The sequence below is a fragment of the Protopterus annectens genome, chromosome 3.part1 (assembly GCF_019279795.1).
Source record: "Protopterus annectens isolate FY-2018-M chromosome 3.part1, PAN1.0, whole genome shotgun sequence".
Lineage (NCBI taxonomy): Eukaryota > Metazoa > Chordata > Ceratodontiformes > Protopteridae > Protopterus > Protopterus annectens.
In genome coordinates, this window is record NC_056732.1 from 1,475,664,580 (window position 1) to 1,475,676,960 (window position 12,381).

The 12,381-nt window shown below is 40.2% G+C and overlaps 1 protein-coding gene across 1 annotated transcript in view; it reads left to right on the forward strand.

The window, feature by feature from the left end:
• STAM (signal transducing adaptor molecule) overlaps positions 1 to 12,381 on the forward strand; it is a gene marked incomplete in the record, with an annotated part of 1,274,308 nt that overhangs the window by 822,049 nt on the left and 439,878 nt on the right.

Sequence of the window (12,381 nt, forward strand, 5' to 3'; positions counted from 1 at the left end):
CTTCTTTTCTGTTCATAATATCAACAATTTCTCTATTATTGATAATTCTAGACAACCCTTCCCCTTTATACTGTGTATAATATCTTCCATAATATTTTCCATTTTAGTTTCAAATCTCTTTTGTATTATTTTCATAAAGATCTTATTATTATTCAGTACTATTTGTCTCCATTTTTTTAATTCTCTTCTGTCTTCCTTCTTCCATATGAATTTAAGTATTCCACATAAATCTTTGTACATGAAACTTTAATTTAACCATTCATTCAAAATCTTTAAAAAACATTTTTTGCCAATCCCTTAATTTTTTTATACATTTCATACCCTATTCTATCTGGGCCTGCAACCAAATTGGCATTTATTTATCCAAGTCCTTTATGTAGCTCATTTAAAGAAATCTCCTCTTCCAATTCTTTATCCTTTTTCTGTTGACCTTTTTACTTTCCTTGTTTTTTTAATTACTTTTTTCTTTAAATATTTCTTGCACGTAGTGTATTACACTAATAATCTTTTCCTGAGTTCTTTCTCTCTCTTAGTTTACATTTATTTCTCTCATTACACTACTATCTTCCTTTACTAATCTGCTTACGAGTCTCAATACTACCAACTCTTTTTCCTTGTATATATTTGCTTATATAACAATTCTTGTATTTTTTTCTTGATTTCTTTCATATAATTTTTTTCTTTGTCAAAGTACTTTCTATAATTATGTCTCGATGCATCGCTGTATGTTCTTTTATATTTTTCTTTCTGTACTTTTCTCACATCGTATTGCCACTGTAAAAAAAGTTTTGTATTTTTCCTTAAATATCATCCACCATGTAGACCAATTTTTATAAAATGTTCTCATAGTAATATGATATTTCCATCACTGTATTACTACTCTTTTTCCTTCTTCATGCCATGCTTTCTCATTTATCCTTTTTATTCCTTTGCCTGTTTTTATATATTCTTCATTTTCTTTTATCTTTAGCCATATGCAAGATCAGAAAATCCTGTTTCAACAACCTCCCCCTCTCATATAATTAAAACTTCTAATACTGTAAAATAATCTATTTCAGTTCTCTGCATGTCCATTTTGTAAGTGCATGATTTTTTGTCACAAAGTTTTAAGTTATCACATTTTACAACTTCTAACGTTTTCTTGTATCATTTCCTTTCTTTTTACACTTGCCTCTTAAATTACAGTCTACTGTCATTGCAATACTCGTGTATCATTACATAGTCTTAAGTATGATGAAATAAGCTTTCCCTTTAGGTAGTATAAGCATATAATATAATAATCCTATATACTTGTTCTTTCCATTTTAAATCTACAGTGGTTAATCTCCTTTTTGCTAAAGTTACATCTACTATCTTTACTATATTTCTAAAAAGTATGGCTGTTCAAGAACATCTTTCATTTCCTAAATTCCACTTATCCTTCCTCCCCAAAGTTTCTCTGTTTAAAATCTTTCTTCATTTGTTAAAAATCTTTTTTTTCTAATGTGTTATATTTATATTACATGTATTACACCACTGCACAATTTCTCTTCTCCTTACTATATTCTTAATGCTATTCACATTTACAGAAAGCACTCGAAAATTTTTCATTTTTGCCTTTTCCTTGGATTCATGGTTTCATACGTCCATAGCTAATTACTAGGCTTTCTTAACAGTCCTTTGTAGGACTAACCAATTTCCTTCCCAATAGTGAGAATCAAACACTGTACCTTGTGTTTGTGAGTCAGACACCTTAACATTATACCAAACCCCACCTTTAGCTGTATAAATTCTTTTTCATCCATTTCCTTTCTTTTTTTCTTTTGTACTTCTCCCTTTACATTTTCTTTTTCTGTCTTTTACCCTTTTAACAATATAATTTTTTCCTTTTACTACCTCCCAGTTCTTCTTTGTCACTTATTTTAGAGCTCTCGATCAGTATGCATGTATATATGCCTTTAGGAAGCTATCCAAGGGCTTGATCCTAGAGTGTAAATACTGATCATGGACAAGCCTGACTGCCATTTTGTAGTTAGCTGTTGAGATGTGAACATGTATGTATATAAGCTCTGTTTGTTAGTTCATTCGTATTTAAAGATGCTGCTAGCCATCCTGATATATTTTTATATATTAAAGCATCTTAACAAAATCTCAAGCCTTCTTATTATTTGTATTGGAGACGAATGAGCAACATGGTGACAGAAGTGGTATGCCTAAAAGGACATGGTACCAGAAGTGGCATATCTAAAAGGACCTGAAGTCAGAAGCTGCATACCAAAGGGGCATGAAGTTTAAAACGGCGTTGCAAAAATGATTTAAGGCACTTATCCAGATGTTGGTTTAATATAACGATTTAAGGCACTTATCCAGATGTTGGTGGAATATACAGCAGTGGACCACCCTAAAGCTGTGCATACTTCGTAAAACAGGTCAGAAACTAATTTCAGGTATTAAAGTCTTGCTCAGCACTACTTCTTTTCACATAATATGAAGCGAGGCATACAGAATGCTCTAAATAACATTTGCATAAACAAATATGTACAATATTGAAAAAATATTCTAATTACTATGGAAAATGTTTGAAATAAAGTCCAATTACATAAAGCATATAAAATAAAGGGAAACTACCGCATTTTTGCAAAGCATATGTATTTTCATATTAAGCAAAGATATCCAAGTTATCAGAAGTGTATAAAGTGTTCACATGTTTGTGCAGTGTTACAGTAAAGTTATTTGCAGAGTGCAGCCATTACAGAGCATGTTTTGCAAAGTAAAGTATTTCGAAGAGTTTATTGTGCATTTGGAATGTTGTTACAAGCTCACAGAACAGTTTGTTCATACATAATTACAAGGGCCAATTTTTCAGTGCGTTTGTGTATACTTTGTGGGCATGGTAGATGGATTTCGAAAACCCAGTGCACTTGTATTTGACAGTAATATCGCTGAGAACTGGAGTGTGTTTGAGCAAGAGTACGACATTTTCATACAGACTGCATTTTCTGATAAAGGTGACTGTACAAAGCCATTTATTCTACTTAATTTAGCTGGGTCAGAAGTTGTAGAAGGGAATCACTCATTTGTGTATGCACCTAGTTATACTGGAGAGGGGGAACTGTCATATTGCTGTACAGGCTCAGTCAAGGGAGGACCCTGCATGCTTAAAACATTAATTTAGAGAAATGTGTAACCCCCAGACAAATGTTACAATAGAAAGGCACTTATTTTACACACGGGATCAAAAGCATGGTGAAGCTTTTGCAGCATATATACAACTGACCTGAGAAATAAAGCTGAAACGTGCATATTTGTTGATTTAAGGGATGAGTTGATAAAGGACAGACTTGTGTGTGGTATGAAAGATGATGCTGTGAGAAGGATTTTGCTTTATGACACAGATTTAACTTTGAATAAGGCCATTGAGATTTGTCAGATATATCAGCTCACATAAAAGCACAAAAATATGGTTAGAAATAAGAGCAGCTCTAGAAGGCACAGTGGTAAAGCTTATGTCAATTGTACACAGCACGTGGTTAAAAGAAATAGGCCCAAGTACATGGCAGACCCTGCCGCAACTACTGGTAAACCCCAGAACTTTCTAGCAAATTCCAGACTTCGCACAATCTCAGTGAAGCAGAAGAGTCAGTCAGCTAAGCATGGGCCCCCACCCAGTTTCATTGTCTACTGTCGTAATTGTGGCAGTAATCATGAATCTAAAAGGGAAAAATGTTTAGCTTTTGGCCAGCAATGCCACAGATGTGATAAATGGAATTACTTCAAGAGATTTTGTAAATCAAAAGGCCCACATTCTTTCATTAATAGAGAACATTTGGAAGCGTGTTGATCAGTTAGACAGTGGCAGTTCTAGTCTTTATGTTGATGGTGTGTCAGTGCTTCATGAAACAGTCAGTGCAGTTGATTTAAGGGCCAAAGAGTGAAGTATATTGTACTGTTCGGATAAATGGCAAACCCACAGAGCTCAAAGTGGACACAGGTTCTAAGTGGAGTGTTATGTCGACAGAAACATTTGCTAGAGTGTGTAAAAGTGAAAGGCTTGATTTGACAGTGTTGCTTATGGAGGTGAAGAAATTCAAACCGAAGGCTTAGTAGTGCTTTCATGTTATTTGCAGAAAGAAGCTGTGACTTATTTTTTTGTGGTCAAGAGGCAGGTTCAGCCATTATTAGGGCTCAGACTCCTTGAAAATGGGACTGATTTCATTTAACAAGGAAGTCCAAGTTAGCTTAAAAGACCACTACTCTAATTTTGCCCAGCACATTTTTTCTACTTATGCTGATCTTTTCCAAGACAAGCTAGGCAAACTTCCAGATGTTCTTCATCTCACATTGCTGCAGTCCTTACATATGGGGTAGTCCGCTGTCCTCGGTCGGCCCGAATACCAAAGTATTAGGCTGACGTCGGTCAAGGCGCTTAGAACTGACCTCAGGACGTCAGGGTATAAAAGCGCATGACCGACGTCATATCCTCAGTCTTTTTTGCCGCGTGGTCCGATGCAGAAGCAGCGTTGCAAGTGCCGTTCGGCGTTCTGAAATTTTTCGAGTTCGGAGTTTCAGACCGAATCCAAGTTGGCTAAGTACCCCGTTGGGGAATATTTTGGTTTTTTCTTGCCTCAGTTTTTTACCGGATGTCAGAAAAAGTGAATAATTGTATTTCTTGTGGGAAACAGATACCGCATAGGGATTATCACTCTTTGTGTATTCCTTGTTTGGGGCCTGAGCATGACGTAGTCGGGTGTCGCTTTTGTGCTAGGTTTAATAAGCGCACCATTAAACGAAGGTTAGATTGCGCTAGGCTGGTCTTCGGTAAGCGGTGCAATTATAATATGCCGTCGGATACTCCGACGCCCGCTTCCTCGAAGAAGCGCAAAGACAAAGCGGTTAAACCCAGACAGGATGAGTCGTCCGTTCCGGACGCCGGTGCTTTAGAGGTTTCAGTGGAACCGGTGGTTCCGACGGAGGCTTCTTTGGAGTCTCAGGGAGAGACTTTGATTTTACAGGATTAGGCCCTCTCCTTCTGTTTCCAAGGGTTCTTCCAGAGGCAGGCCAGGTTTGTCTTCTGCTGGTGTCAGTCCTAGTTCTGCAGGGTCTGTACCTAAGAAACACATGCTTAAAATGGCAGAAGATTTGATTACTCTGATTAGAGGTTCTATGCCCCCTCCTGATAAGAGGCCTAGGGTGGAGCCAGAGATGGAAAGTTTTGAACAGGCTTCAGATGATTCAGAGTCTTCGGCTGAAGACTTACAGGAATTCACGCCTTATTCTGATTCTGATGCAGAAGATTCCACTCCTTCTGCTTCTCCTCCAGAGGATTTTTCTTTTTCAGAAACACTTCATTCTATGAGGGAACATTTTAAGTGGGAAGGTCAGGATTTTTCCGACTCAAGGAAAAGGCTAAGGGAATTCTTGTTTTTACCTCAGCATAGACCTTTGGCTATACCTCCTGTTCTGGATGTTGTGCAAGATGTGTTTTCAGAGGCTTCCCTTAATCCTGATTCTCTGCCTCCTGCGCCAGTTAAACCGGATAGGTATTACAGGGTGCCTGAAGCGCATAAATATCTCTATAAGAGCCCTAGGGCAGACCCAGAAACTGTTAGCCAGGGACCTAAGGGTGTCAGGGCCTCTGTTGTAAAGAATCCAGTTCCTCTAGATAAAGAGGCTAGAGCCTTGGATAGATGGGGAAAAAAGATCTATACCTCTTCTACTCTAGCAATGAGGGCTTTGAATTGCCAATTTCATATGTTGAAGTATCAGAATTTTCTCCTTTCTCAATTGAAATCTAAGGTGGATGCTCTGGCAGAGGGCATTGAGTGTAAAGAATTACAAGATTTGGTACATGTCTCTGAACAGGTGGGTAAGCATTCCTTACAGTGTGGTTTTGATGCTTTGCAGGCCTCTTCTAGGGTGGCTGCCACTGGTTCAGTTCTCCGCAGGCATGCCTGGCTGAAGGATCAGAATTTATCAGACCATGTTAAGACCAGGATTTTGGATGCTCCTTTACAGTCTGAAGTGTTGTTTGGCCCACCTGTGGAGTCAGTCTTAAAGAAAATGGAAGACAAGGCTAAGTCTATGCAGACTGTTAAAGATTTTTTACAGGTCCAGCCTCCGAAGTTTAGTAGAAATTGGCCTACTAAGGGGTGGACGTATCCTTCCTCTGATTCTCAGTCTAGGGGTAGATCTAGACGTGGTAGGGGTAGAGCTCAGAGTACTTTCAGGCCTAGAACATGGAGTTCACCTGCACAGTCTTCGAGTGAGGGCAGGGGCCAGTCCTTTCGTAAACAGGCCCAATGACCTACTGTTGCAGCTGCCAGATTCTTCTCGCCTGGCAGCACCTTTGGGAGGAAGGTTGGCTCTCTTCAAGGAAAATTGGCTTTTGATTACCCAGGACAAATGGGTATTGGATATCATACACCGAGGTTACAAGTTTTATTTCCATACCTTGCCTCCTTTCAAAGGCATGCCAGACGTTCCTCCTCAGCAAAGACTGGAAGCTCACAAACAAATTGCTCTATTGCTTCAAATAGGGGCTATACAACCGGTCCCTTTGTCAGAAGTGGGCCTAGGATTTTATTCTCGCCTGTTTCTAGTACCAAAGAAAGGGAATACGTGGAGACCAATTTTGGATTTATCTATCCTCAACACATATCTGGACATTCCAAAGTTCAAAATGTTGACGTTACAACAGTTTTTACCTCTGCTGGGCAAAGATCACTGGATGGTGACTCTGGATCTCAAAGAGGCTTACCTTCCTGTGCCTATCAGGCTCAGTTGCAGAAAATATCTGCGTTTTCGGACTGGGAATTTACATTATCAGTTCTCTGCATTGCCCTTTGGCTTGTCTACTGCGCCCAGAGTGTTCACAAAGGTTCTGGCTCCAGTGATAGCCTTCTTCAGGCTGAAAGGAATACAAATTTATCCTTATTTGGACGATTGCCTGATTCTGGCTCAAGAAAAGGACGAACTTCTTCATCATCTACAGTATGTGATGGCAGTGTTAAGATGCCTAGGGTATTCTGTGAACTAAATAAAGTCCAGTCTAGTACCCTCTCAGGACATGTGCTTTCTGGGTGTGAGACTGAATACAGCAGCCCAGATGGCCTTTTTGACCCCGGACAAACAAAAGAATCTTTCTCTTTATTTCCATCAATTGTCTCGTCAGTCCAGGCTGACTGCAAGGACAGTCCTTCAAGCCTTGGGGTTCATGGCATCTTGTATTCTGGTGCTTCCCAATGCCAAAGTGCATATGAGGAAGTTGCAATGGTATCTCAAAAATGTATGGACACAACACTGCCAAGATCTGGACACTGTCATTCAAATAATACCTTGCATTCAAAAGGAGTTTTTGTGGTGGGCTCAGGAATGTCACCTAAACAAGGGACTCTCTGTGACCCGGCCAGAGGCGAGTCAGATTCTAACGACAGATGCCTCAGACAAAGCTTGGGGAGCTCATCTGAATGGAAAATGGGTACAAGACACGTGGCCTGCCAGACTTCAACATTTGCACATCAATTTGAAGGAGATGTTAGCAGTCCAATTTGCATTGATGGCTTTCAAGGATTTACTTCTCCCAGGACAGGTGTTGATTCAAACAGACAACACAACTGTCATGTGGTACATCAACAAGCAAGGGGGAACTCATTCATACCCTCTTTGCAGGCAAGCGATGATTTTGTGGGAGACTGCTCTCAGTTTACAGCTAAATCTTCAAGCAAGGTTTCTGCCAGGAGCACAGAACTCCTTAGCAGATGTGTTGAGCAGACAGATAATGGATCCCCACGAGTGGAACTTGGATCCTCATGTATTTCGAAAGTTGACAGTGTTTTGGGGAACTCCAGACATAGATCTGTTCGCTTCTCCTCTAAACTACCAGTTGCCAAAGTTTTGCACAAAAAGGTTTCATCACACAGCTTGGAGGGTGGATGCTCTGTCATTCAGTTGGAGCAATCTTCACGTTTATGCCTTTCCACCACTGCCTCTCCTCCCAAAGGTACTTCTGAAGGTCAGACAGGACAAACCATCCATGATTTTAATAGCTCCAGATTGGCCTCGTCAACACTGGTATCCACTACTGAGAAGTTTGGTACGGGAGCCTCCATGGCCTTTACCTTCGATTCCACACCTTCTGTCTCAGGAGAACAGTCATTTACTCAATGTCAAACTTCAGTCTCTGCATCTAACAGCCTGGCATATTCTGTTCTAGAACCTGGAGGGTTTCAGCTTCCACAACAAGTTTTAAATGTGATTTTGGAAGCCAGAAGGCCTAGTACAAGGAAAGTTTACACTGATAAATGGAGGAGATTTTTTATTTGGAGCAAAGCAAAGAACTTTGATGTTTCCAAGCCTGATTTAAGTGCTTCTCTTCAATACCTTACTGAGTTATTGGACAAGGGTTTGTCCTTCTCCTCTATTAAGATTCATGCTGCAGCTATTTCTGCTCACTATGACTGTGACCCACCATTATTTTCTCATCCTTTGTTTAAGCGGTTCCTTAGAGGGGCAAAGAATATAAGACCCCCACGGAGAGCTCCTACTCCTGCTTGGGATCTCAATTTTGTGTTGGAGAAACTCACTCTACAACCTTTTGAGCCTGCAGCTACTGCCGATTTAAAATACTTATCATGGAAGACTGCTTTTTTGTTGGCCATTACCTCTGCAAGAAGGGTTTCTGAATTACAGGCCCTTATGGCAGTTGAGCCTTTCTTAATTTTCCATAAGGATAGGGTATCTTTGCGTACTAATCCTTCCTTTATGCCTAAAGTGGTTTCTAGTGTGGCTTTAAACCAATCTATTCATTTGCCTACTTTTTATGCAAACCCCCAAAATAAAGGGGAAAAGATTTTGCACACTTTGGATATACACAGGCAGTTGCGATATTATTTGAGCAGAACTAAAGGGTTCAGACAGTCTCAGCAGTTGTTTGTTTCTTTTGCTTTGGGTTCTCAGGGCAAACCTGTTTCAAAACAAACTATTTCAAAGTGGATTGGCTTTTGTATTTCTTTCTGTTACTCCCATCATGGTAAGGAGATTCCGGCTGGGATCAGGCCTCATTCCACTAGGGCTACTGCCACTTCCACAGCCTTTCTAAGGGGGGTGGCTACTAAAGATATTTTGGAAGCAGCTACTTGGAGTTCAGTGCATACTTTCTCTAAGCATTACCACCTTCCACTTTTCTCTAAATCTAGGGCTGGTTTTGCCACTGCTATTTTACAGGGCATTTTAGCAGCTCCTAATGCTTTATAATTTTGCCAACCTCCCTTACCTCTGCTTTGGGATTCTACCCATATGTAAGGACTGCAGCAATGTGAGATGAAGAACATAGTACAGTTTTGTACCTACCATAAATGTAGATGTTCGAAGATCCACATTGCTGCAGTCCAATTTACCCTCCCTCCTTCCCCTCTGTTTTTTGGGGTGGTTGTATGGTTTGGGTTGTAAATATTGTAAATATTGTATATATTGTTTGTACATGGGTGGTTGGATGTGTTTTTTGGCTATGCCCTCTCTTTTTGGGCCTTCTGACATCTGGGGCAAGAAAAGACTGAGGATATGACGTCGGTCATGCGCTTTTATACCCTGACGTCCTGAGGTCAGTTCTAAGCGCCTTGACCGACGTCAGCCTAATACTTTGGTATTCGGGCCAACCGAGGACAGCGGACTACCCCATATGTAAGGACTGCAGCAATGTGGATCTTCGAACATCTACATTTATGGTAGGTACAAAACTGTACTTTGTGTATGTTATTAAGTTAGACCCAGAGGTCAGTCCAGTTATCAGGCCAGCTTGAAAAGTTTCAGTAGCCATGCAGGACAGAGTCAAAGCCGAGTTAGATAAAATGGTGCAACAAGGTATAATTTGTCCAGTGGAAACTACAGCAGAATGGGTAATAGCTCATAAGAAAAGCTCAGATGACATCACAATGTGTATTGATCCATGAGATTTGAACAAAGCGCCAAAAAGACATCACCATCCAATGTGCACAGTCAAAGAAGTCACAGCTTTGATGCCAAATGCTACTATTTTTTCTGTCTTAGATGCAGAGTTCATTTTGGCAAATTCACCTTGACAAAAAAACTCATTGCTCACTACATTCAGTACTCTGGCAGGTACAGATTTTTGAGAATGCCATTTGGGATAAATTCTGCAAGTGGTCTTTCAACATGCAATGGAGCAAATTTTTTCTGGGTATCCTTGTGCTATTATACGCAAATTCAGGCAGCAAGAAGTTCCTCATGTTGGTCATTTATTTACAAGTACAGGCCTATGACTATAACCTTCAAACAGCCATTCTCGTGATGCTAGCTCCAGACAGTGTTCAAGCCCTGCAATATTTTCTTGGCATGATCATCTACCTAGGCAAGTTCATTCCAGACTTGAGACAACTTTCAGCACCACTCAGAGAGTTGACATGTAAAGATGTATCCTGGTTTTGGTCCGAGCAACACCAAAGTGCATTTAATGTCCTGAAGCAGAGAACTGCCAGTCTGCCAACGCTCGGATTCTTTGATGTTCACAAACCAGTTACACTTATCTGTGATGCTTCGTAATTTGGTCTTGGTGCAGTCATTTTACAAGAGGATCAACCAGTTGCCTACACATTGAGAATTCTTACCCACGCTGAACAGCAGTACCCCAGGTTGAGAAAGATCTTTTGGCAATTGTGTTTGCATGTTCGAAGTTCCATGATTATGTTTATGGCAGACCTGTCCAGATCGAAACAGACCACCGACCATCAGTCACAATCCTGAGTAAGCCAATGCATTCAGCTCCAGCCAGACTGTAACGTATGATGCCGAGATTGCAAAAGTACAATTTCGGTCTTGTCTGTAAGAAAGGCAAAGTTCTTTATCTTGCTGATACATTATCCAGATCACCCAGAAATACCACTGAAGAGAGTGATAGTCAAGGTTCTCAATTGTTTGATGGTTTTGAAGTCATGTAAGTGAGAAATTTTTCTTCCACAAGTCTTGATGAGCTAAGGGAACACACAGCCACAGATCCAGTTTTACAAAGGCTCAACCGCTTTATCAGTCAAGGATGGTCGTCAAAGCAATCTAGTTTACCTCAAGAAGTACAACCTTATTTTCCATACAGAGAGAGTATTTTGGCCTTCTATGTCACAAGACATTGAGAGAGCACCTTCTTCCTGTACAGTATGTAATGGTACAAAGCCTCATCAATAGAAGGAACCACTTCAGCTTAACCAAATTCCGGAACTACCTTGGTCGACAGTAGCCACTGATATCTTTGAGTGGAATGGCCAACATTATTTGGTGTTAGTAGACTCTTACTCCAGTTGGTTAGAAATTGACTTACTTCCAACCTAGCATCTAGTACTGTTATTACTAAGATGAAACGTCATTTTGCTATACATGGTAGTCCACACAGTTATTTCTGACAATGGCTTGCAGTTTACAAGCCAACAGTTCAAAAGATTTCCAGAAGAGTGGGACTTCACTCATGTCACAAGTAGAAAGGAGTACCCACAGTCAAATGGTTTGGCAGAACAAGCAGTGCAAAGTGCAAAACAGTTACTTGAGAAGTCAAAATGAGACAATGCCGATGTTTTCTTGAATCTCAGAAATGTTCCTCATGATAAACATCTAGGTTCACCTGCTCAGAGACTTCTGTCGAGACAAACCAGAACCACATTACTAATTAATAGTCAATTGTTGGTTCCATGTGTCAAGAGCAGCAATCAGTGAAAGCCAACCTGTTGAAAAAGTGCCTATCCCAGAAGACCTACTACGATAAGACCAGTAGAGTGCTGAATCCATTACGAGAGGGAGAAGTGGTAAGGATGAAGATGTCCAAAGGTTATAGCGGATTGGTGTTGTGAGGAATATTGGTCCAGAGCCGAGATCGTACAATGTGGAATCATAAGGAGCAACTTTTAGGTGGAATCGGAAACATTTAAGACCAGTGTCCGAGCCTATACCACAGCAGATAGCTTATGAGAAAGACTCTCCATCTCAAAGTGAGTTGTCTGGTGTTCCAATTCCAGAGGAAATTCAGAGGGCATTGCTGTTCCTATGATGAATCCAGAAGTTTCTGATATGAGTTGTGCACCGCAGACTGTTACTGTTGCTGAATTTAGTCCAAACTGTTATGTTACGGGATATTGTCAAGTCTCTACACACTGTAGCAGATATGAAGCAACTTGGACACAAATATTATATTTGTTTCTAATCTACATATTAATGCATGCTTGTCTCTGATATTATTTTGCATGAAGGGCAATCTTTAAGAGGGGGGGGATGTAGGTTAATATGCATGTGTATGTACCTATAAGAAGCTATCCAAGGGCTTGCAATAGATATAAATTCTGAGCACGTGTGAGGCTGACTGCCATTTTGTAGTTAGCTGTTGAGATGTGAACATGTATGTAAGCT